This window comes from Ochotona curzoniae, unplaced genomic scaffold (genome assembly GCF_017591425.1).
Source record: "Ochotona curzoniae isolate NIBS_2020 unplaced genomic scaffold, NIBS_Ocur_1.0 scaffold_4505, whole genome shotgun sequence".
Lineage (NCBI taxonomy): Eukaryota > Metazoa > Chordata > Mammalia > Lagomorpha > Ochotonidae > Ochotona > Ochotona curzoniae.
The window spans coordinates 39030318-39055961 of record NW_024467118.1 but is presented as its reverse complement, the minus strand read 5'-3'; the positions used below and the strand labels follow the sequence as shown (position 1 = coordinate 39055961).

The window sequence follows — 25644 nt, the reverse complement described above, 5'->3', positions numbered from 1 at the left end:
AGCCCCTAGTTTTCTTATGGTCTGTACTCACTAGTATTTGAATAAATTTTGTATTTTTTTCCCCTTTGTAACATTATAGAAACGCAATGGGAAGAGTCCAGAATTCACGTAGCACACAGCACAGCGACTGCGTTTAGGAAGTTATCAGGAAATGCCTCTCTGATTGGATTAAGTCCTGAGTGTTTTTGATGCATTTCTTAAAAACAGAAACAGATTGGACATTCTTGTTAATTTCACACATTGGAGATGTTTTCAGGGATCAAAACAGCACATATGCTTTTTACTGCCATCCAGTACTTTGGACTTGTGTTCCATTTTGTGACTTCTCTCACGGCCCATTGACTTTTAATGAAAAATAGGAATGTACCTAGAATTTTTTCATGAAGAAGGAAAATAAAATATTGTATAAAATTCTCAAGTCCTGGTCTATTATTCTGTAACCTTCCTGTCCTCTTTTTCAAATCTTTCATATTTTAATTATAACCTTTGCTAAAACCTCTGAGAATTTTCAAATGTCAGGAAGTAATCAAGCAAGCCGATAAAGGATGAAGTAGACTACAAACACCCTTTGTTGTTCAGAGTTGTATTGCATCTTTAGTTTTTCCTTAGGATAACAGTGGAGCTGTTGTTTAAAACTCATGTAATTATCTGTAGTTCTTGGCAAATCTGTTTTAAGTCCAAACAGCTTCTAGGAGAACCAACTGTGTGATCTACAGTGAAAATCTGTATTTCATGTACAGTATTTCTTTAACCAAAAGTCAAGTTCTCTCAGGCATTTCTGTCTAAATTCTCTGTCTCCTTTCTGCTGTAATTTTATGTCCTTGAACTAAAAACATGCTTTCATTAGGTTGATTAGCATTCATAGGATGATGTGATTTGACAGTGCTAATATTAAGCTCACATCTTAACATGACACAGTCATTTAATTTCCAAGAAAAATTTAGCTATCAATGCCTTTCTCAGTATTCTTCTTGCAGAAAAGTTGAGCTCCTTTCTGGAGACAACAGATTACATATTTAAATATAGATCATCTTAGAGAACATCTTTGTATTAACTCATCAAAAATTATTATACATCCCAAGTTATACTGTATGTGGCATGAAATTTTTCTTTATACCATTTATTTAAATAAAACCTGTTTTAGTATTTCGGATACAGTTCCAGTTATTAAGTGAAATGTATGCACCAGCTATTTCCTACAGGAGATCTGTGGGACTATCTTAAGTACAGCAGAAAGGTAATTTTCATTTTATTGGCAAAAGACATCTGTCCAAACAGTCTCCTTGGTGACACAGAACATTCGCTTGTTGTGCTAAGGAGCTTATAATGTAGGTAGTTCTGAATCTGTATGTTGGAGAACAGCGCATTGACTCCGGAGAAGTTGGATACATAACCATGCAAACATGGCTCCATGGAGGCAGAGCTGAGCTGCTCTCACGTATTTACCAAGCACAATCTTATTTTTCCCTCATTGCTGTTGTTTATGTTTTCCACTTTCACAATTTATGAAAGGAAAATTATTTTCTGGTCTCATTCTCGAATATTTTAAGTCCAAGAGACTTACACATATATGCTTTAAAATGTAGTGCTGAATTTTCTTGAATGAAAATCAAATGGTATTATGATGTTGTATTCACCCTATGGCAACTTACACTGATCCAGCCATGCATTCCTGACACATTGGTACCCTTCTAATCTAAAGAATCTTATCCCCTGCATCATTTCCTCCACACTATCCAGTCTCTACCACTATTTATTAAATTGTAGCATCTTTGGCCTGAGATCACACTTTTTCAATCAGTTTGAGATTTAGGAGTTTGGCTACAGATATTACAAGGGTCGTTGTGGTCTTCTGTAAGGGCCAGAAACTAATAGCTAGAAATAGGATAAAGAACTTTATATATTTACTTGGGCTTTAATTAGTGATTGCTCTTGACAAGCTGGAGCCAAATTATTTATTCGCTCTCCTACCTACACTGAAAAATGTAGGGAAAAAATGGAATTAGCAAATATACTTACTTAAATTATAATTGAATCAGAGTGAAGCCTCTGAGTATACTTTTCTCAAGGTAACATCTAAGTAATACATGCATTGGTTAAAGCAAGGCTGGCTGGTGGGCACCTTTGTCTTCAGAAATCAAATCACTAAATCTTATGGAGAATGATGACCTGTCTTTTGAGTTTGCAAGAGACTCCAGAGCCTACATATTGTCTATCAAATGGAGTCTGGGATACATAGATTTGCCAAGTACTAAAATACACATTATCTCAGAACAAGACATACAGGATTATATAAATAAGAAATACTAATAAGTGCTGAATACAACATAAAATCACAATATGAGAATAACTGGAGTTTGTTTTAACCATGAAAAGATTCTCTGAGAAGATATTATTTAAGTTGACACTTGAAATATGATATGAATACATAAAAATATCTTGGCAAGAGTCTTTCAAGCATAAGTTTACAATGTACTGTTGATGCCAGAATGAGTGTTTTTTGCTTGTGAGACAGAAAATACATCCAATTCCCTATGCTTAAAAATTAGGGAAGAGAATAGAAAGGAACACAAGGATCTCATTTAAAGAAATAAAATGACAGGATAGGGGAGAGTTGTTTGTGTACCTGTGCTTAATGCAATTTAGGTCAGAATAGCTAAGACTTGGAATCAACCCAGATGTCTATCAACAGATGACTGGATAAACAAACTGTGCTAGAAATACACATATATTTCATTCTTTGGAAAGGAATACTACTCAGCCACAAAAAAACAATGCACTCCTACAAAATTTTTCTGCAGCTGAAAAACATTATGCTTAGTGTAATAAGCCAGTTCCAAAAAGAAACTATTAACACATTTCCCCTAATTTGAGGTAATAAAAAGAGTACAAGACATACAATTTGAGTCAAATGGATATTTTTAAGTTTTGATGATTATTTAGAACCTTTGTCTGCACTCTTGATAAGCCTGTAATTTTGAAGAGAACTGAAATTATGTCATTGCAAACTTAAAAAACAAAACAAAACAAGTAGGGTGAATGAGTGTAAGAGGGTGGGGAATGCAAACAGGAGGTAGGTTAGGGTGGGAAGTATCACTATGCTCTAAATCTCTATTGTAAAATACATGAAATTTGGTTACTTTTTATATTTAAAATAATTTATTATTTATAATAAAAAGAATTGTACAGCCTGGGTTATACAGGAACTCTGCATTTCAAGGGAGCAAATTATTTATCCTAATTATAGCAGGAAGTTTCTTCAGTTTGAAACACATGTTGTTATGATCTGATGAATGCTTACTTGGATGTTATCTATATACATAATAAAATGCAGAGAAAAGCTGAAGAGAGTGGGCAAGAAAAACATTACAATGTTTCCTGAAAATGGAAATAGCTTGTGCAAGTAGAAATGACTAGAAACGAAGGGGCTTATTAACAGGACACGTTGTGGCAAGATAGGCTGCAGCTCTGCCTGTACACCAACACTTCATACGGGCATCACTTAGAATCTCAGTTGTTCCACTTCTGACTCAGCTTCCTGCTAATGTGCCTGGGAAAGCAGTGGAGAAGATGGCCTAAGAGCCTGGACCCCTGTCTCCCATGTAGTATCTCTAGATGATATTCCAGCCTCTTGGTACAGTACCAACCATTGCAGACACTGAAGCAGTGAATAAGCTACTGGGACTCTCTTTCATTTTTGTAACTCTTCATTTCAAATAATCAAATCATTTTTATTTTTTAAAAATGAACATGTCAGATGGAAGGGGAAAACTGGGATTGGGAATAATTTGGTTGATTAATAGGATGTGTTAGCTGTCCAGCAGTGATGTGCATGTTGCATGGAGACGATAATGACACACATGGACTCTGACTGATGGTCAATAGCCAAAGTTTAGTAGTGGTGTAAGACTTTTATAGACTGAGGGTCACATAGGATAAGGAGGAGGTATTGAGCTTGTCTACGGAACCCATCAATTGTTTCCATACTCTTGTTTAGAACTGTTTTGTTTTGTATATCCTACCAAGTGTTTTCATTCAAATGCTATCCATTCAGCTGTTCTCATACAAATGATACTCATTTAGTTATACAAATGGTATCCAATCAGTTGTTCTCATACTAATGCTATCGTATCAATTATAAGCATATGATCACTGACCTTCTAGAATCACAGTGTCTTTCTACAAGAATGGGTAGTGTTTATAGCTAATGAAAAAGAGCAAAGGAAGCAGATTTAAGGGAAAGAAGTTGAAATAAACAGTTTATTTTTTATTCTATTAGATTTGAATCGCCTGTCAAACATCCAAGTTGAGATGCTGAGTAAATGTCTGAGCATATGAACCTCCAATATTGGAGAGTGTTCTGAGTGTAAGATGTTAGCTCAAGAGTAATTACTGTATGCAGTAGTTTAACCAGGAAATAAGGATAAATATGGATGAGTTGCCCAAGAAGAAAATTAAATAGACAATGAAAGGAAACAAAGGGCAAAATCCTCAGGGACATTGTACAGATCTGAATGTAGAGAACCAAAGAAAGGAAATTAAGAAACATGAGCCAAAGAGGGAGAGAAAGGAAATAGATTAGAGATTCATGAAATGTAGAAACAGAAATTAGTAATAGTCAACAGCATCAAGTAATACTGAGGCTCAAGTGCACTGAAGATGGGAAATCCGTCAATGACTTTGGTAAGATGTAGACCCTAGGTATCACGGAGTAGAGTAGTAAGGATAGACACTTGCTTAGAGTACTAATATGGATCTCCTTTATTTTAAAGAAAAGTTTACTGGGACGAAGGGCTCCATGTTTTAACAGAGCAATATTTATGAGAGGTGCACACATTTTTAAGGAGGCGGCGTTAAGCCATGCTTAGTGTATTGGAAGGGCCGACTTTGTAGATGGGAATCGATATTGGTGGAAGAAGGGACTGCTGTTGTAGTCTTCTTCCAAAAAATAAGGAGTAGCATCCTGCTAACAAAGCATGGGCTACAAATAAAGCCATGTCCATTGTTATGGGCAGGAAACTCACAGGCTCGGATTCCAAGGTTGTTCAGGCTATAAATTAACAATGTGTACTTATTCTCTGATTGCAACTATTTTCTTTATGAAAAAAAAGTTTGTATGTCAAAGAGTGAGGAATTAAGTAGAATTAAAAGAATTAAAAGAAGAACAAGTATGATAGTATTTTCTCATTAAGTGACAAAATGAATTTAAGAAATGAGATTAGATTTCATAGCACAGATACAGTAATGTTTTTATTCTTTACCATTTCTACTTTGTTAGCTATTGCAAAAAATCAGAGAAATTGGGCCGGGCATGATAGCGTAATGGTAAAGGTCAGTGCTTTGAACGCTCTGGGATCCCATATGGGCACCAATTCTAATTCTGGCAGCCCCATTTCCCATCTAGCTCCCTGCTTGTGATCTGGCAAAGCAGTTGAGGACGCCCCAAAGCCTTGGGACCCTGCACCCACATGGGAGACCTGTAGGAGGTTCCTGGCTCATGCTCAGGATCGGCGCAACACCGGCCATTGCGGCCACTTGGGCAGTGAATAATTGCATGGAAGATCTCCCTCTCTGACTCTGTCTCTCCTCCTCTCTGTACATCTGCCTTTCCAAAAAAAAAAAAATTAATCTTTTTAAAAAAAATGGAGAATTAGCCTATTATTAAAAACTTATTTAATGTGACCACATAAATTTGTCATGGCTTGTAGACAAACCCCTTTTTGTCTACTCCCCAAGACCAATCAAAGACAACTCAGCTGGCTCTAAGACTGTTCAACATTTTCAAATAACTCTACACTTAGACAAGTTTAAAAAGGAACGTGAGAAGGATAGCATTCTCTTCAGGGAATAGAAGGCATAGTAGATTTTGTTAGCCCTGATATCTTAAAACTTTTTTTCCTTCTTATTTTAAGAGTTGAAGTAAACCTAGTCTAAAAATATGAATAACCTCTGATGTAGTGATGTCCTAAAATAGTGAACATTCTATAAATTGAATAAAGATACTGAAGGCCAGAATGCTATCTGAAGGTCTTAACTAGGTCAACTTCTAAAGAAAATCTTAGAAATGTTTTAGAAGATAGATGTAAAAATCCAAGACATGTAGCCATCCAGCTGGTGGCTGAGAAGAAATACTCCAATGTACTGGAGAATAAAACACAGTAATATGTATAATATTTTTTGAGGCTTTATCATTGGTGACATCTCACAAGCCAGCAGACTCTCTCCTTGTGGACAGTAAATTGGGGAACTGTTCTTGAATTGAAGAAGCAGTAACATAAGTTACACTATACATATAACCAGACCATGAGTGAGAAGGCAGTTAGTAGATAAATTATCCTTCCATTCAAGCTTAAGGGAAAAACCCTGCTTTAAAAAAATCTAATCTTGACATTGAATATTATTTCTTCACAATACTATTCTAACACTGTCAGTTAATTTAAAACAACATATTTCAACTTGAAGCTTTGAAAGACAACTTATTCCTATATCTGAGGTTCCCCTTTAAAATAAATAAAACGCATACCTTGCTAAATTTTAAAAAATGTTTACTTTGTTCATATGTGCACTTTATATGAGCTGTGGGATCTAACTCACATTAAGTAATATCTACTCTCCCTAGTCTTTATCAGGAAAAAAATCCATAAAACTTGTTATAATGAGACCTTTAGAATTCAAGACAGCAGGATGTATAGGATAATTTTCACTGAACTCTTAACTCTGGCCATAAATGCATTAGTAACTCCATTTACTTCATAAAACTATCATTTACATTTATATTATGCTTTTAAAGAAGCTTGTGATAATAAATGGAGTTCTCTCTGCTAGCTTTAAGTCAGGTGCACCAACTCTGAGTTTCTATACATGTTGCACTTTCACCCGTATGGTAATATGAGGAAATGTAGAAGTTAGATCCACAAAAATGTCAAATGGAGTGACTGCTTAAGAAGTTGAATTGGGCATAGAGAAACGTATGCTTCTTTTCAAATTGCAAGTTCGAGAGAGTGATACTTGATTCAGCTCAGTCTTTCAGGGAAAGACTATGTTGACATTGATACGTAAAGCCATAACTCCATGGTCCCAAAGTGGAGATGCTCTAGACAGGCAGAACACAAAGAACATTTCTATGAAATAGTGTCTAGAATAAGGCTCTTCTCTAAGACTTCTACTCTTTGAATGACTTATTTGATTTTTATCATGTTGCTTCATTCTTATACATCTCATTATTTACAGCTTTCAGCATTACCTTTTATACTCACATATTCTCTATCAAAACATAAGCTCCTCTAAGTTACACTAGAAGCCGTTCATTTTTGTGTTTATAGGACCTAGTGAAACAATAAATATGAAATGAGTTTTTTAATGCTACTTGCAAAAGATTCTATTCTTTTTTTTTAAGATTTATTTTTATTATTTTTTCATTGGAAAGGCGGATATACAGAGAGGAGAGACAGAGAGGAAGATCCTCCGTCCGATGATTCACTCCCCAAGTGAGCACAACGGGCCGATGCTATGCCGATCCGGGTCTCCCACGCGGGTGCAGGTTCCCAAAGCTTTGGGCTGTCCTTGACTGCTTTCCCGGGCCACAGGCAGGGAGCTGGAAGGGAAGCGGGGCTGCCGGGATTAGAACCGGCTCCCATATGGGATCCTGGGCGTGCTAGGCAAGGACCTTTAACCACTTGCGCCACCGCGCCGGGCCCAAGATTCTATTCTTAAAAGACAAAAATGGAAGAAATTCACATCATACAAGTAAAGAAATCATTGCACATTATGTCATTAACTGCTGCAAAGCCACATGCGTATTCAAGAGAAATGGCTTCTCTAGCTAGCTGTTGATGATGCAGGCATGAGAACCATTTCTCTGAATTGCAAAGAATGGAAGTATTCACAGCCATTTACTATGAAATCAAAAAACCGCTGGCATCTTCCTAGACTTTAGCATGAGTGCTTGTGACCAAATTCTTCTTCATTCTGCAAAGCCTGCTGGGGTATCATACCCCTTAAGGAGATGATCCTATTGTATCTTGTAAAATCTCATCAGTCCTTTGCAATTGGGTCATTGCAGATATCTTCCTCTAGAACTCACACCTTGAACTACCAGGCCCTACAAAACGCCCTTTCCCTGTTTATTATGGACTTGGAAAACATCACCTTAGATTATTAAAGCAAAGCACAGATGATTCTTTATAGCCTTGATTTGGGAGGTAGATCACAGCCTGACTTTCCCATCATAAGATTGCATGACCTTCATGATGGTACTCATAGTATTTTACAAAGGCCATAAAAATGTAGTGCATTTGTTTTGATGCAAACATTTAAAAAATCTAGAGTAGCAGTAGTAGCCCAGCAAATGAGGCTGAGTCTTGGAACACACTATCTCCCATGTTGGAGTGTCTAGTTCTCGTCTTGGCTCTTCCTTATTTCTGATTCCGCCTACTTCTAATCCCCTTCGGAGGCAGCAGATGTTGACTGAAGAGCTTGAGTCCCTAACACCTGAGGTCTGGGCTCCTTCATTTGGCCAAGGTTTCCATTATTGTGGCCATTTGAGGACTAAACCAGTGAGGGGAGCTCTCGTTGACTTTATCTTTCCATCTCACTGCCTTTCAAAAAATCTCCAAAACATATTTTTGGAAACTGATGCATGCAAGGCTTTTCATAAACCATTAATGGAAAAGGCTTTTAATGAAAATACTGTGAATTGGGCCTGGCGCAAGAGCATAGCAGCTAAAGTCCTTGCCTTGCATGTGCTGGGATCCCATGTGGGCGCCTGTTCTAATCCCAGCAACCCTGCTTCCCATCCAGCTCCCTGCTTGTGTCCTGGGAAAGTAGTTGAGGATGGCCCAAAGCCTTGGGGCCCTGTACCTCAATGGGAGACCTAGAAGAGCTCCTGGCTCCTGGCATTGGATTGCCTCAGCTCCAGCTGTTGCGGCCGCTTAGGGAATGAACCATTGGATGGAAGATCTTCCTCTCTGTCTCTCCTCCTCTTTGTATATCTGCCTTTCCCATAAAAACAAACACATCTTTAAAAAAAAGAAAATACTGTGAATTAATTTAAGTCATTAACTAATTCTTTGGGGTATTTTATGACAAAAAGGAGTAAGAATATCAAACATAAAAATATTGATAAATTCTTGGTATATGAGAGCTCACAATTTTATTGTATAATTATTCTTGAATTGTTTTTATCATGTTTGTATGTCTAGATTTATAGATGATAGCATGAATTGAATGTTTGCAACTGCCTTTTGGGAATGGTGAAAGTCACATTTTTTGAGAAGTTTGGAAAAAGTGCATTATTAGATAAATGACATTAGCTACCTAAACAGCCACCGGAAGCAAAAATAATTTGATATCACATACTCAACTTGAAAATAAAGCAGGTTAGAGCGGATAACTGGTGGTTGATTAATAGGCTATAAATATGAAAAAGGGGCCCAGCATGTTTGCCCAGTGTTTTAAAGTCATTGCTTTGCATGCCCAGGATCCTATATGTGTGCTGGTTCATATCCCAGCTGTTCTGCTTCCCATCCAGTTCCCTGCTTTTGTCCTGGGAAAGCAGTAGAAGATACCCAAGGCCTTGGGACCCTGCAACTGCATGGGAGACCCAGAAGAAGCTCCTGGCTTCAGATCAGCTCAGCTCTGGCCATGGTGGCTAACTAGGGTTTGAACCAATAGTGGAAAATTTCTCTGTCTTTCTCTCTCCTTCACACTGTAAATCTGAATTTCCAATAAAAATAAATTTAATAAACATACATGTAGTTTTAAAATACATTCAAAATCCTGAAAATAATATATATATATATTAAGAAGGTATATGTTATTGCAATATAATAGTCTAAAATTAAATGACAAAATATAAAAATTCAAAGGTCAAATTCTTTTGAAGATTTATTTTTATTGCAAAATCAAATATACAGAGAGGAGGAGAGACAGAGAGGAAAATCTTCTGTCTAATGATTCACTCCCCAAGTGACCACAATTGCTGGAGCTGAGCCAATCCGAAGCCAGGAGCTAGAAACTCTTTCAGACATGGGTGCAGGGTCCAAAGGCTTCGGGATGCCCTCAACTGCTTTTCCAGGTCATAAGCAGGGAGCTGGATGGGAAGGAAGCAGGGCTGCCAGGATTAGAACAGGCACCCATGTGGGATGCCAGCGTATACAGGGCTAGGACTTAGCCTCTAGACCACTGTGCTGGCCCCCAAAGGCCAAGTTTTAATGCAAAAGCCCACATAAATGAGTAAAACCTGGAGATGATTATGCTTAATGAAATAAGCCAGTTCCACAAAAAATAAATAAAGTTTGTTTCATTTGATATGTGGTAGTTTATATAGAATGGAAAACAACAAAAATTAAGAATGAAACTGATCTCATAGGATTCTATTATTGCTAAAAGCATGTATCTCTATGCCTATTGAATAAGTAGTCTTTCTACTTTTTAATTGCTGAGTGTTACTTTAAGTTTGTGATTACAAAGTAAATTGATAATATGTTATTTTAAAACTAACAAAAATGTAATGCAGATGGGATTGGTTATGAAGCAAGTGAGCAAACTATGGTTACCCTCTTAGGAATGTATTTCTACATGAAATCTGTTTCTGCATATTAATAATCATTTATAATTAATATTTTGAATCAATAAAATATATCAATAATATATTATGTAAAGATCTTACACTATAGCAATTTTAGTTTCACAGCAAAATTCTGACAAGAGTAGAGATTTCCAATAAAGTATTGTCCCCCATTGCTTGGCATCTTCAGCCAGTGTGGTGTATTTGTTTTAAATGGTGAACCTAAGTTCACATGGTCCTTCCATTGTTTATGTAGGGGACACACTTGGTATTGTATACTTTGTGTGTTTGGATTAATGTGTCATGTCATTATAGTATCAGTTTTATTGTCCATAAAAATCCTATTTCCTACCAATTCAGCTGTCCCAACCTCCCAACCCCTGGCAACCACTGATCTTTCTTTCACCTCTATACTCTCCCCATTTTTAGAGCCCTGTCACTGGAATTCAGTTATGTGGCCTTTTAAAATACTTCTTTCCCTTACTAATACGTCTTTTTAGTAATGACTACTATACCATTTCTGGATGCAATTCAGTTCATTTGTTAGTTCTGCTGCTGAAGGGTATCTCAGATGTTCTCACATTTCAGCAATTGCAAACAGGGGAAGGAGAGTGATGGAGAGGGGGAGGGTCTGAGAAGGGAGAGACAGAAGGTGGGATTGACAGAAATCAAGGGGAACAGAAAATTGACAGCTGAAGGAGTGTCATCAACAGAGGCTTACCAAAGTCAGAGATTACAACAGAATGTTAATAGAAAGAAAGAAACAAATCAGTCCAGAATGAAATAACTATACTTAAAGAAAGGAAATATTTGGAGATGCAGTGTGCTTAAAAAGTTAAAGAAAAGGATTCAGCATTAGGAACATGCTGTTCATCGAAATTCATAGAAGTATACAGAATTAGCTGGATGGATGCATGCTGAGAGCATGAAGGGATTCTTTCTGACTCCCTTTGTTTCTTCAATGCTGCAAGAAGCAGGATTATAACCTAAAGAAAATATTAGGGTACTTCAACAAAGTTCATGGGAGGTGGAACTAAAAGATGGCTTTACTTTAGTCTATTTTTAAAAATTCATGCATAGTTTTTTTATAAGCATGTGTTTCCTGTAAGCTTTTAAATGAACCTTTATTTAGGAAAAGTGTGTAAATGTGAGGGAAGAGAAGGTTTTATGTAACACTAAAGCGGAAGAAAGGGCTAGAACCTCACGTTAGGCAACAGTAACACATCAATTGATGTTGGCAACCATGCATTTAAAATGGGAACTGTCAACATGGCTCTGTGTTTTTTTGTCAGTCGCCTGACCTGCACCGACAGGGGTGCAGAGTAGACAAAAGCGTAAATTTAACCAGTATTTCAGTTTGCCGAGGAAGTACATTATTAATTGAGGCAAGGTCATAGTAGTTGAAGATGCACGAAAACAAATACAAAGTAGCAATGATAGATTGAAGAATTTTAACATGGAAACATGGTAATGAAAACATAATAAGAGATAAAGGAATATAAAAAATGTTAAGATCAATGAGTTCTAAATTTTTGTTGGCCAAAGTTAATTGGGATCATTGTAGTACAAATACAATGTAAGCAATAGAGGTTGGGTTGAAAATGACATTAAATGTGGTTTGCCATTATATGTATTGCCCTTACAGGTATAAAATCTATACTATGAGTATGGATATATGAATGTCAAAAGTAGAGTGGATTTCATAACAATTTAGAAGGAACACTCTGAGGACCTAAACCGAAAGACCATTGAAGGGCCCGACGCAGTAGTCTAGCGGCTAAAGTCCTCACCTTGTACACACCCAGATCCCACATGGGCGCCAATTCTAATCCCAGCAGCCCCGCTACTCATCCAACTCCTTGCCTGTGGCCTGGGATGCAGTCGAGGAGAGCCCAAAGCCTTGGGACCCTGCACCCATGTGGGAAACCAGGAAGAAATTACTGGCTCCTGGCTTCAGATTGACTCAGCTCCAGTCATTATGGCTACTTGGGGAGTGAACCACCGGATGGAAGATCTTTCTCTCTGTCTCTCCTCCTCTCTGTATATCCTCCTTTCCAATAATAATAAATAAGTCTTTAAAAAAAAGAAAATGAATAGTGGATATCATTTTAATCTTCTGGGAATTTAGACAATTAATATGCTTTTATTCCTTTAAAAAGTCTTGCACTTTTATTTGATGAATCTGAATGGTGAAGTTGGAATAAAGACATATGAAAGAAAACTATTGAAAACAATCATAAGTCATTTTTGAAGAAAATCTAACAGTTACACTATGAGAGTATGAGTGAAATAATTTGTGATTCTTACATCACAACTTAGGCATCCAAAGAAACTATCCTGGATTGCTATTTACCCATTACAATGCAATTCTCTTTGTAAATACTCCTTGGTAATTGCTTCTTCAGCACACTGACATATGAATCACATACTCTGTTGTCACATGTTTTTTGTTTGTTCATCCAAAAGGCAATTAAATACACTGCTCGGTTTATGCTTTCTCATTTTTGCATTTTTTGGGGGGGTTTACAGTGGTGTGCAAGTAACATGCATTCAGAAGAGGTGGTACATTGAATTTGAGTTCTGACCTTTTGCTTGGCTGTTGATTTGCAGTAGAGTATTCTCTTTCACTCTTGAACAGTGATTCTTAATCACAGCTCCAGATTACTTACATGATTAAAGGAATAAACAGTGGGTAGTGTTCCACTCTAAAATGAACTATTTTAAGCATTAACATGAGATATTCAACACTTGATTGTAAAATATTTTTTAAAAAGATTTATTTATTTTTATTGCAAATTCAGATTTACAGAGAGGAGGAGAGATAGACAGGAAGATCTTCCGAAGATGATTCACTCCCCAAGTGACCGCAAAGGTCAGTGCTACACTGATCTGAAGCCAGGGACCTGGAGCTCTTCCAGGTCTCCCACATGGGTTTAGGGTCCCAAGGCTTTGGGCTGTCCTCGACTGCATCCCAGGCCACAAGCAGGGAGTTGGGTGAGAAGCAGGGCTGCTGAGATTAGAACTGGTACCCATATGGGATCTCAGCATACACAAGGCTAGGACTTTAGCCCCTAGGCCATCGTGCCAGGCCCTATTTTAAAATACTTTAAGCTACATAATTTTGCTCAACTCTAGGCCAATGTAAATGTCCTCAATATTCTTAATATTAAACTATGCTATTCAGTAAATTGATCATGTTAATAATTTCCAACTAAGTAATATTTTCAATTTAGAGAATTTCTCATTTAATGGATTTACTGGTAAATAATTTCCTCATACATTGATGAGAATTTGTATCTGGCTTAATTTATTAGAAAGTGTCATAGAAGAAAATAAAGAGAAGCATCTTTCCTTTGGAAAAAAATATGTTCTTAGAAGGTTGTTTAATCCTTTACGCAAAATCGTTTTTTAGTAAGAAAATACAGATATTTTAATCATGTTTATTGGTGAATGTGTTTTGCCATCTTATTTTTAAAATACCTTCAATTTGTTATACCTGTAAATTGATGCATGTATTCATTTCAGCAGTAAATTCGGTCGATTTTAGAGTATTTATTCAGTTAATGGCTTTAAACATAATCTGGCTAGCATGATCTAGTTAAACTCTTTATTGATTGTGTTTTTTTGTTGTTGTTGTTGTTGTCCTGCTCATTTTTACAGATAGAGACTGAGTACAATAGTGAAGGAATTAGTCTGAATTTCACACTTGATTGTCAGAGTCAGTCCTAAATCCAGAGCTTCTAAGTGTTAGTCCTCCTTCCTTCGCAGTGCTACACTCTTGGAAAGTCCTTGGGAGACTTTAGATAGCAAAAGGAATGATCTTTTAAGTCTTTTCAACTTCCACATTGTGCCCTACACTGAGTTTCTAGAGAATAAAAAAACTGTATTAATCTCCCATGCCACCATGGCAGCCCCTATTTATTTTTCCTCAAATATTTATTTGTTATTTAAAAGACCAAATAGCACAGAGAGAGAGAGACTGAGATGCAGTTTATTTTCCTTTCATGAATGGAAGACAAAAAAATTTAAAACTTGAAGTAAGATTCTCCTAAATGCACATCAGTTTTGCAACCTTAGCATGTTAAACAAAATAAGTAAAATCAATCATTTCAACTGAGACTGAGTTTGATAGCATTTACATATTTACCAGGACCAACGAAACAAATAATCTCTGAGAGATTTGGTTACTCTCAGCATTTGCTTGCCATCTGTGAGACACACTATTGGACTGATTGGAGTGCATAAATGCACATGGTATTTTGTGAGAGTCTATGATAATAGTAACACATGCCATATTATGTTTTAGTTCATATTTTAAACCTGTAAAACTCAGTAGACAATTATAGAAAACTCACATGAATATTCACCAGCCCCTAATGCTTTTGTGCTTTTTGCATTTTTATGTATATTTATAAATACTAATTATACCATTTTGCCTATGGTGTTCATGAAAGGATCTATCTAATACACTTATTTCTTAATTGACATTTTAGGAAAAGTGTGATTGATCAAAGTATAACAGGTTTGTATTAGGTTTGGGCGGAGCAGGATGCTGGCCTGAGAGAGAGAGTGAATCCAGGATGGGTGACATGGCTTTATCTGTTCAGGAATGTCTAGAATGCCCTACAGGAACCCTCAGGCCCTGTCTCAGTCCACTATGACGAGTGCCCTTAGCTACATACAGATCACTTGCTACAGGTCATATGCATGACCTAGGATCTGCTGCCTTCTTCTATGACCCATGCCTAAGATGTGTAAAAGCCCAGTGCTTTGTATGCTGGGTGGCCACTTCCCTCCCACTTTGTGAATGTGTTTCTGGCCAAGTGGTCTCACTGCAGAGCAGTCTATCAACTCTGCTAATAAAAATTCAGACTAATGAAACTGCTTGAGCTAAAATTTTATATATTTGTATTTCACAAATAATTACGTTGATTTTTATTTCAACAACCTGTGGCAAAAGAAATAATCATAATATGAAATAATTGATACTTATGTAACTTTCCAATAACATTTATCTGAAGACTTTTTTCTCAGTTTCTTAGTAAGGCTTTCCCAAAGCATGACCACAATGAATAAATATCACATTATGTGAGTTCTGATCTCCATACATTTGATGAGGATGTTCACTTTTCTAAGACACTGTATTCATGGAGAAACAGCATAATAAATAGACCATATTGCTTTTTCTCAAGCATATTGGAGTTTGTATATTAACATAACATCTTTCCCTTTAATTCCTAAGGTAGCTATGATGGTTGAATGTAAGTTAAACAGCAAAACCACCTGGAGAGTGCGTGTTCCAGGAGTGGGAACAGCCCAGTAAGGAAATAGTGGACACTTCCCTCTTGGCTTTTCACTCCCACTGGAGAGCATGAAAACCAAGACTGGGGCAGACCTGGCTGGACAAGAATGGCACTCACCAGCATGTGCATTGGCTGCATAGTGGGCCTGGTGAGGTTGAACCAGACTTCAGTGCTCATTGACATGTAGGAGAGCTGAATGGGATGTGGGACAGACTGGACCCATCTGCTGTACATACTGGCAAGCACGGGAATCGGGGCAGGGGCAGGCCTGGTGAGGGTTATTGTGGGCCACTCCAACTAGGCTATAGCTTCCACTGGTTTATGTGAGGGCCGAGTTGTGCTGGGCAGGATTGGGCTGGACTGCAACATCCATTGGTTCATGTGGAAGACAGGGCTGGAAACAGAATAACCCAGCAATTACAACCGCCAGCTGATTGGCAGACCCTGTACTGGCAAGCACAAACAAGAATCAAGTCTGGCATCACCTCAGCCAAAGTTTCTTTGGGGATGTCCCCAGTCAAACACCTGGACTCAGAAACCCAACCATGAAGAGAAGTGCAGGCTCCATGGTCCGACCATGGGTGAAAGTGTCAAAGCTGAGCCTCCTCAGAGGCTCGGACGGAGCAGTGGACAGCATACCCAGATGCACATGGAGCATATGGCAGTCCATTGGACCCTGTAGAGGATACCTGGTACTGCAACAGAGGATGGAGGACAGAACAAATCGATCAACTACCCCAGCCATGTATTGTCAGTGAAAATCTGTGCAAACGGAGACTCTAAGGTGAACTATGTCAACCAGTGGCTTCTGCAGCGATTTCATCATGCTTGGAATGGCAAGATTGGCAGCAATTCAGAACTGTTGAACTATCAAAACTGCATGAGTAGGACCCTTGGAGCATGCCCCACATCAGGGACCTGGGATGGGTGGGAGGCTTCTCCCTTTATTTTCCCCTTTACCCCAGATATAGAAAAAAAAAGCAATAATGTGGAAATAGTCTTCTCCACTTTCCTGTAGCCCTTGACCCTTTGTGCCCTAATCAACTATGTAAAGATTGTCAAGATACTGCAATTAAAAAAAAAAAGAAAAGAAAAAGAAAGAAACTATTCTTTACTACTTAACCTATTTATTTTCCATTAATCTTGATCAAAACTTCTGTGGGAAGAAATCTGCTTAGTTTTATTTCACAAATGAAGAAACAGCTTTATAAAAAGATTTTCTTCTTTACTTGAATATTAGTTTACAGATAGAGATACAGATAAAGAGAAAGAGTGGAAGAATCTGCTAATCTATCCAAATCACCAAGGCTTGGCCAGGATGAGGCAGCTAGCTGGGAGCTTCTTCCAGGTATCCTGTATGGGTGCGAGAGTCCAAACAATTAGCCCATTTTCTGTTGTGTTTTTGCAAGCCGTTTTTAGGGAGCCAACCAGAAGTGGAGAGAAGTGGTACAAGGGCCAGCCCCAGTATGGGATGCAGGAGTTACAAGTGATGGCTTTACCAGTTATTCCACAACATTAAGAACAAATTTAAAATGAGTCCCTAATACTGTTATACCGTAAGACCGAACCACTGATCAAATAGGTATTAGAGATAGCGTGACATTTGAAAGAAAAAAAAAGCCAAAAATATAATTATAACATGTCTGAATATAAACATCCTAAGAAGCAATTATGTTTTAATCATGCCCAATTGCATACAAAATATTTGTCTTTGCATTGACTATACTACATATTGACACAGACTGTTTTTCCCATTTAAAAAGATTCCATAACTTCAGGCTATAAAGTTCACTGTGTTCCTCATCTAATCTAAACTATATTGCATCTGTTGAGATGAGACATCAGGGGTCAATGTTGTACTGAGAATGCCACCAGGAAGGGTGGACAGCTGGTTCAATCTTCCAGGTTTGTTGTGCAACACATTGCCACTTAATGTAGTTGGATACATTACTTTTAAACTTACTGCTGCAGGTGCCACTATGTAGTCTTTGTGTGGAGTGCACTGTGCTGTGAAGTAATTACACATAAATAAAGCCTAGGAGTTATTGCTTCCACCCATTTTTATGGAGTTGCACAGGTCATGCCGTAGCACTACACAACGACCTTCTTTATAAATTCTTACGCTATGTGGAAGGTGAATCTTCTTGTTAACGCAGGCTGAAATTGGTCTCATTATCACACAATTTATAGTTTCCACAAAAGTCTCTCCCCCTAACAATGATCCTAGACAGGGAAAACTCAACATACAGAGAAAATTACATGAGTTATGTCGTACTCTCCGGGAAAAATAGCTCACTTTTAAACAGATGACTACAGACTAATGGAGACATTCATAAATAAACATAGAATGGTATTATATTGTAATGGCATGCTTCAATCAAAGACCTATTAAAATTCACATCTGTCTGCTTTTCATGTAAAATGGTAAACTTCTCTGGAGTAGTGGCAATGTTTCAGTCTTACAAATGTCTGGAGCAGGCAGAATTACATCATAAATTTTATTAAAATGATTCTTGAAGTTTTCTGTAGCTGGAGATGACACAAGAAATGGAAATCAGAGGCAATAAAGCAGGTTATGAAAACTTATGTAAATGAACTGTGAGCCACAAAACAGATGTCTCAGTTTGAGGTTGACAGTTGCATTAGCCTGGACTAAGATTTACGCCTTAAGACTCTTGAGGGACACTGCTAGGACTTTATTAAAAGGAGGTAGGGAGTTACAAAATCCATCCCATATCCTTTTTCTTTTTAAAGATTTATTTTTATTATTTTTTTATTGGAAAGGCAGATATACAGAGAGGAGAGACAGAGAGGAAGATCTTCCATCCGATGATTCACTCCCCAAGTGAGCACAACGGCCGATGCTATGCCAATCTGAAGCCAGGAGCCTGTTCCGGGTCTCCCATGCAGGTGCAGGGTCCCAAAGCCTTGGGCCGTCCTCAACTGCTTTCCCGGGCCACAGGCAGGGAGCTGGAAAGGAAGCGGAGCTGCCGGGATTAGAACCGGCGCCATATGGAATCCCGGGCGTGCAAGGCGAGGACCTTAACCACTGCGCCACCGCACTGGGCCCCATCCCATATCCTTTTTAGTGTTCACCAAAATGATGCTGATTAAAGTGTACACAGTCCTCATATCTGAATGTGATTTTAGTTATTTTAGAAACTCTGGTGTTGACTTCATAAAATCTTAAAAAAATCACTTCAGGAGATTTTATATACAACAGACTAAATTAGTAGAATCTTTGCACTACTTCACAAAGTTAATATCCCAAGTGTCTCAAGTGTTGAATGCTGCAAAGACACTACAAGCTGAGTTTTTTAAAATCTCCAAGACCCAATAAATCCAACTAACCACATTTAATTGGGCAGTGTGTGTTTGTCAGTCACTGACTCGCATACGTGACCACATTTCATCTTAAGATCCCCTAGGAGCTAAGCCTTTATTATCAGCAAGCTAGATTTTCAGATACAGTGCTTCTTGATGTCAAAACTTTGCACTGGAGGATTAAAAAAAAAGAATTTAGGTTCTTAAAAATACTCACTCTTCTCAAAATTAATATTTTTCAAATGCATGCACCACCAAAAGGTTGTTTTTTACCCCATCCCCACATACATGCAGATATATTTCTACTACTTCCTTATCTATGCAATATCAGCAGCACAACTTACAAGACAGGAACGGATAGTTTATTCATTCATTCTGTATAAGAAGTGATATTGAAGGACATCAAATTGCAATTTGAGGCCAACATTGTGACATAATGGGGAAGCTACTGCTGGTGGAAAGCTTCCAATTTGGATATTTGCATTCGAGTCACAGCTGCTTACTTCTTGTCCAGCTCCCTGCTAATGCACCTGGGAAAGTGGTAGATGATGGCTTCAAAGGCTTGTGCTGCTCAAGTGCGAGACTTATTAGAAGTCCACACTCCTGGTTTGGTCAGTTGCCATATGGAATGTCAATCATCAACTGGAAGACCTCTGTCTCTCCTTCTACACATTCTCTTTCTACTGATAAATAATTTTTAAAACATTCTATTGCTTAATGTGAAAGATTGAAGAAAACTATTTGATCATAGGACAGTTTTATTTTAGATTTTTGAAAAACTCTGTATTTCCTATATTGGCTGTACTAATTTATATTCTGGACAATAGTGATGAGTTCTATTTACTCCATATTTTCATCAACATCATTTTTTATTTTTGATAAACATTCATAGTTGAGTAGGTTATGTTTCACTGTATTTTGATGCAAATTTCTCTGATTGGTGATGTTTAATGCTTTTTCATATATTCTTAACTTACAGTTTTTCTTTTGAAAAATGTTCATTATATTTTTTTGACCAGGTCTAAATTGGATTTTCTGGAATTTTTTTTTTTACTTCCTGCATATTAATTTCTGTATATATATAGAGAGTTTGCAAATGTTTTTCTTCTATTTAATAAAATATCCACTCACTCTCTTGAATGCTTACTTTATAGGAATAGTTTAATATAGTTGAATTTATCTATTTTTATTCCAGGATTAATAAGATATTTATTACTTTTACATTGATAACAATGACAAAAACTGGTTTATGAGCCAGTTTAAGGCACTCACTAACATTCCAATTTTCAAACACTTTTCATGAAAGCTCTTTCATCTTCTGGTTAAAAGAATGACTACAATAGCTAGAGCCAGGCCAAGCTGAAGTCAGGAACCCAGAGCTCTATTTGGGTCTCCCATGAGGATGGCGGCAGCCAAGAACTCATGTCATTATTTGTTTCTTGCCAGGCCCATTATCAGCAAGCTGAATTAAAGGCAGGATAGCTGGGTCTCTGTCACTCCAGCATGGGATGAATTAGTCCACATAATGGCCTAACAGTTATTCCGTAATGGCCACTCTATGAGGAAAACTTTGATCTGGCGTTCTGCTTGCCTCTTGCTGAGAAAAAGTTTTAAAATGATTATACACTATGCAATATGATTGGAAAGGATGGGCTAATGACTCTCAGCCAGCTGAACTGCTGAGTGCCTGTGAATGTCAGAGAAGACAGTGCAACCAAAGACATTACAAAAGTGGCTCCAATATTTTCTTCCCGCAAACCTCATATGTCACTGAAGTAGGGACAATAAACTGTCTCTTTATGGATGAAATATAGGGATATGGTTTTAATTATTTATTACTGAAATTCAAGCAAAAAGATGCCTCTAAAAATTAAATAGTTTCCATTTAATGTTTTCTAGAAAGAAAGACAGGGACAATGGTCCAGGGCTAGCAGATGACCCCAATAGCTCATTATATGAACATTCAAAAAACTCATCAATCGAACTCAGTATGCAAAATCTACTACCTAGAACACTTGTTTCCAACGATGTGTACTTTACCTACTGTCTTCTATATATGCAACATTTTTATGACATCTCATCAGTACTGGATCATTCATTAATGATGTTATCTTGACTGAGCATAACTACAGGAAGTGTATGAGCAGTAATTGTCCAGGTACAATGGATAGACTAGTGTCAAAAACATTTTTGTTTATATGGGAAAGATATTCTTAAACCAGGGTATTAGCAAGATAAAATCTTTTGCCTGATTTTCATGCATGTCTTTTCCTCCTGGGTATGATTGGGGATGTCTTTCATTGGATAAGTGGATCTTTGAAATCAACTAAAGGAATTACTATATTAGAAAAGTGAAATTTCTCAATTATGAAAGGAAATCTATTCATAAAAGCAAAGGAACAGAAGGGCAATCAGATAGTTAAAAATCATCATGCCTCTTGGCAACATTATTTTAGGCTTTCCATTTCATTGTATATTTCACATATGAATGCAATTATGATAAAAGTCAGATTTATACAATGTCTTCTTTTTGATTGATTACCTGGAGCTATTTTTATTCATGAAATTATAATTAATGTCTAAAAAACAATTACAAGCTTGTAAACTGTAACTTAGATCTTGACAGAGGAATATACAACAAAAGCTTGCGAATTTTCAGGAAACAATTATACCACTTTCATAGAAGTTTTTAATTTCAGTATAACAGAAAGATGAGAAAAGAAATTAGGAATGAAAGGAGACTAATTTCTTAATAAGTTTTTCTTGTCTCAGGTGGCATCAGTTTCTCTTTGTAACACATTCATATTATGTAATGCTCTTTGAAAGGTTTATTAACTTAATCAAAATATTTGCTAAGAATACAAATGTTCATTCAAAATTAGACTCTGTTTTTACATTATGTATTAACTCAATGTGAAAACAACTCTTTTCATTTAAACCAATAGAAAACATCAATACAAGAAAATTCAACATTATTTTGGGACATGCAAATGTCCTTGATTAAATCACTAATCTGAAAAAGAGTGATGGATTTTACTTAATTAGCAACTGTGCATTATAAATGCATGAAGAGTGAAAAACTGAAACAGTTGCTTTAAAATATTTATTTATTTGTTTGGCTTTAAAAAATCATGATATGTTTCCATAGTTACAGGAATTCCTTCCTCTACTCAGCCATTCCCTACCAAATATGTTTTTCCATCCATATTATATAATAGTATGGCCCTTCAGCAACAGTCACAGATTAAACATTCTGCTATTTAAGAGTGTCATGGAATTATAGGCATAGTTAATGGTGGAAAGTCTAGAATTCTGTTGTTAAGGTATATTTAGCAGTTTCACTAGGCGTCTTCCTTTTATTTGGGAGTAGAGATGCACACTGTAACATATCCTCACTTCCTGATATGCTAGTGTCCGTTATCATAGTCATCTGTGAAAATATATGTATATACGTGTTTACCTATTTAGCTATTTACCTTGTGTTTTGCATGAAGTTTACATATATCAGAGACAATAAACATTATTTGTCCTTTTGGGACTGGCTTATTCCACTGATCATAATGATCTCTAATTTGGACCATTTTATTGCAATTTTTTCTAATGGCTACATAGTGTGCAATGGAGTAGATGTACAACTATTTCTTTATTCCTTTATGATGGGCATCTGGGCTGTATCCATGTCTTCAATATTTTGGCTTGTGCATATATAAATATGGGTGAAGGTCACTTTCTCATACACAGATTTTGCTTCCTTTAGATATATTCCCAGGAGTGGGGTAGCTGGATCATACAATAGATCAATTGTCAATTGTTTTAGCACTCTTCATGCTGACTTCCTTTCTCCCAACAACCATGCCAGCAAGTGTTGTTAGTAGATTTCCAAATGGAGACAAATCTCACTGGAGTTGTGTTGTCTCAATGTAGTTTTTATTTGTAATTCCCTGATAGTTAGGAAGCCCAGCTAACTTGTTATTTTGAAAAAAAAAAAAACCTGCTCATTTCCTTCAAATTCTTTGTGTGCTATTTTCAAGTTTATGAAACTCTTTGTAAATCCTACCTCTTAGTCACCTATACGTTGTGTGGAGTAAAAAAATTTCTTGGTCCTGGCATAAAGACTCAATGGTTAAATAATCACCTACCAAGCACAGTGATTTTGTATGGGTAACTGCAGTCCTGGCTGCTCCACTTCCCATCCAGCTCCTTGCTTGTGGCCTGGGAAAGCAGTAGATGATGGCTCAAAGCCTTGGGCCTTCTCTACATCCATTGAGATAACCATATGATTTATAGACTGGAACCTGTTGCTGTGATATGTCACATTTGTTAATTTACATATGTTAAAGCAGCCCTATATACCAGGAAGGAATCCTGCCTGTATGCGTGAATAATCTGTCTGATGTGTTGTTGAATTCTGTTGGCTACTATTTTACTGTTCTAATTTTTGCATCTATGTTCATCAGGATCTCAGTCTATATTTCTCTTTCTTTTTAATGATCTAGCTGGCTTTGTATTAAGGTGATGCTAGTTTCACAGAAAGAGTTTGGAAGGACTGCCTCCCTTTCTATTGTTTTGAATAGCTTGTGGTGAACTGGAGTGAGTTCTTGAAATGTTTAGAAGAATTCATGAGTGATGCCATCCAGTTGTGGGCTTTTCTTTCTTATAAGTGATTTAATTACTAATCTAATCTCTGCCCTGGTTATGCGCTTATTTTGATTTGAACTAATTCATAATTAAATTTTTTTAGATTGTGTACATTGAGAGATGTAACTGTTTCTTCTAGGTCTTCCAATGTATTGGCATATATTTGCATGTAATAACTTTTGATTATTCTGTATATGTCTACAGTATCTGTTATTTTCCCCCTTTTTGTTTCTAATTCTATTTGTATTGTCTCCCTCTTTTTTTATTAATGTGGCTGTTGGGGATCTATTTTATCCAAGAATTAGTTTTTTGATTCATTGATCTTATGTATTGATCTTTTGATCTCATTTGGCTTATTTCTATTTCATTTTTTTTCTGTTACTCTTATGGTTATTTTGCTGTTGTGTTTCTAGCTCTTTCGGACATATTGCTAGTCCATTTACCTAGTATCTTTCTATTTTCCTGACATATGCATTAATTGAAATCAACTTCTTAGGATTGCCTTGATTGTGTCCCAAAGTTTTCACATGTTGTATTAATGTTTTTCTTTCATTTCCTCTTTTATTTTTTTTTCTGTAACCCATTGTTCATATAGTAGCAGTCTCCAAGTGCTTGCATATATTCTGGAGTATTTTCACTTATTTGTATCCAGTTTCATTCCATGATGAATGATGGTCTGAGAAGATGCTTGGTATTATTATTTTATTTTTTTAAAATTAAAAATTTTTTAACTTTTATTTTAATAATGAGCTAAAAATGAAACAGTATTAAGAAATGATTTATATAATACATATGCACACAGTGGTATTTTTCAGACAAAAATACTGAAGCAAACACTAGTTTAAAAATAAAAACTATACATGGGACTACATGCCATAACAATAACTTAAATTTATAATTTTTTCAGAGGGAGAAGAGATTCACATGTCCAACAAAACAAACTAGCAGTGTTGTCTCTATTTATATCTTCTTTTTGAGGCTGAAATTTTTGTCAAATTTCATATAATAGCACATTCTTATGCCTTTTAAAAAATAAATAATTTCTTGGCATCAGTACACATTTAATATTCTTCTGCCTTGAAACAATACAAAGTCAAGTCAGATGTTAGGCTGTGACTTTGACATGTGTCCTAATTCCATACATAGGAATTTAAAAAGAACCTCAACAGTTTTGTGAATATAAATAAGCCTTTAAAAAAAATCTTTAGGTATATCTTAGAGTAATAAATTGACTTTCTCATATAAATAGCTTGAAAGGGGGTACATAAGTTCTTCACCCAAATTACAGTATTCACAAAGACGATAAAGCACCTACATGTCCCATAACGCCCCCAGGCAGGAGCCACAGTATCTAATTTCTTTGGTGCTCCCACTGTTAGAACCCTATTAGAACCCTATGTTCATCTAAGACTTACTAGTGAAAGAGTGTTATGGCAAGGCAAATAAACTAGCTTTAAAAAAGAGAGATTAAATTTCACCATTTGTAACAATTCACGTCTTATAATAGCTTGCTTGCTACAGCAGCTATAAATTAGTCACCTTATTACAAAACTGAATATGCAAACACATTTAAATTTTACTTTCAAGTACCAAATTGCACTAGTTAAGAGTGTAGGAATTTTGAGAATCTAAAAGCTAGATACAAAAGCACTGTAACACACCCCTTTCAGATAGCATTTATCTAGCCCAAACTTCAATGATAAAATGCCTAGTTTATCAAGATAAATATCATAATACTGAAGCAAACCAAGTTGCGGTGGCATAAATGGTAGCTCCTTATATACAGTAATCTTGGGAATGAAGTCAGCTTTG

The 25644-nt window shown here is 36.6% G+C and overlaps 1 protein-coding gene and 1 long non-coding RNA gene across 2 annotated transcripts in view; one reads left to right on the top strand and one right to left on the bottom strand.

The window, feature by feature from the left end:
• Window positions 1-25644, bottom strand: part of GALNTL6 (polypeptide N-acetylgalactosaminyltransferase like 6) — a 726107-nt gene that overhangs the window by 382817 nt on the left and 317646 nt on the right. The gene's annotated exons all lie outside the window — the stretch shown is intronic.
• LOC121146413 overlaps window positions 1-25644 on the top strand; it is a 399682-nt gene that overhangs the window by 331498 nt on the left and 42540 nt on the right. The window lies entirely within an intron of this gene.